Raw genomic sequence first — 1,784 nt, forward strand, 5'->3', positions numbered from 1 at the left:
CGTAGGAGTGGGAGCCTTTCTGTCCCCACAGGGTCTCCTGCAAGGGGACAAAACAGGAGTTTGGTTCTAGTCAGTGAGATGATTCTTGTAAGGTGCTTGCCCTGGAATCCAGTCCATACTACACACTCAATAATGGTAGCTATTATTAGCAGTAATCTGTTAAACAAGAGCAATCACAGGTCAACAGAGCTTAAAAGGCTAAAATCCAGATATCAAGCTTTCCATATGACAAATGTTTATTATAGAAAAGGGATGTCTTCCACTTGCACTTGGCTATACTCAAATTACCTCGAAGTGAAATTTTCATCTGCCACTTGGTTCTCCCTGGGGAGATGCTATGGTACTCAAAATGCTGGCAAGGGTGCTGGGAGTTCAGGTTCAATATTCAACAGTAATAGAGTCATGGGTATTTTCATTTGAAGAGAACTTACAATTTCCCATCCATTATTATCTTCTTTAACTCTCCCCACATTTCTGAGAGGCTGACAGGGAAAGAATTACAATCTCTGCTTTACAGATAGGGGCAACTGATGTCCTAGACAGATTAAGTGGGAGTAGAACCTATTCTTCTGATTCTTGGTATAATGGTCTATCCTCTATGCCCCAGGGAAGAAGAGGCTTGAAGAAAGGCTCTATTGGATATAAAGAACAGCGCTGAGAGACCAGCACATTGCAGGGGAAAACTGCACAATGAAAAACAAAATAGTAAATTTTACACTACTGTGAAAGAGGAATTAGGAAATCATTCTCAAAAGATGGATGAAAAAATATATTATCCCTATGAGTAAACAAGGCTATAAAAAATTAATGAGGGGACCAATTCATTTAGTTTACAGCACATTTCTTTAGTATCTACTATGTGCATGTTACAGGGAGGCCTAGCACAGGTAAGAATTTTATATTACGTGTCCTAAAGAGCATGGACTTCTTCAATTTTAGAACATATAAGGTGGCCAGGGATAGGGGAGTCCTCATAGAAAATAAATCACTGCCATTTAAGAATTAACCTAAATTCGTATCCCATTATGTCAGAGCAATCCTAACTGGTACAGATGCTTTATTTTAGTGCGGTGTGCAAAGGACTTGGTGATCTGCTACTGCAGCGATGATGCACGCTCCTGGAGCTTGGGCTGCCTACAAAATAGGCAATCAAGGCTGTGTGTTTAAGATGGAGCATGCACACTCCCCCTTGAAACGCAAAACTGCAACCGTAAGTGGAAACACGCTCTGGGGATTTATTTCTGTTTCAGTGTGTTTTAATAAACCAGTTATGGGAAGAGTATCTAGTATCAGCTGTGGCTTATATCCTTAAGCCTCACTCACTGACCTTTAGGAGTCTAACTTCCAAATTTAAATGGCCATCATCAAGTGGTCTAGCCTCCAAATTTAGAGATCAACAGGCTAATTTTGGATGGCATTTTTTCCTTGAGGGGGCTGGCTGATCAAACCCCTTTAAAGCTCCTTTAAAATACTGAGCTCTATTCCACTCAGTATTTAGAGAGAACAGATGGGAGGCACCAGGATAAGCAATTACATAGCTTCTGTGACCCATCTAAGGGAACAACAGCTATAAAATCTACCAGTCTGTTAAAGAAATATCATAGCTGACAGAGAGGCAAAGAGGATATTGAACTAGCTGGCTGTTGAGAGAAGTGTCTACATCCTGAGATTTCTTTTCTATAACTATACTGAGAATGTTAAAAATTGCAATAGTGGCTACCTGATGGTAGGGAGGGTAGAAGACAGGTCAAACGCTCTGAAACTCAGTGCTTCCAACTCTCTTT

The sequence above is a fragment of the Lipotes vexillifer genome, unplaced genomic scaffold (assembly GCF_000442215.2).
Source record: "Lipotes vexillifer unplaced genomic scaffold, Lipotes_vexillifer_v1.1 scaffold255, whole genome shotgun sequence".
NCBI classification, from domain to species: Eukaryota; Metazoa; Chordata; class Mammalia; order Artiodactyla; family Lipotidae; genus Lipotes; species Lipotes vexillifer.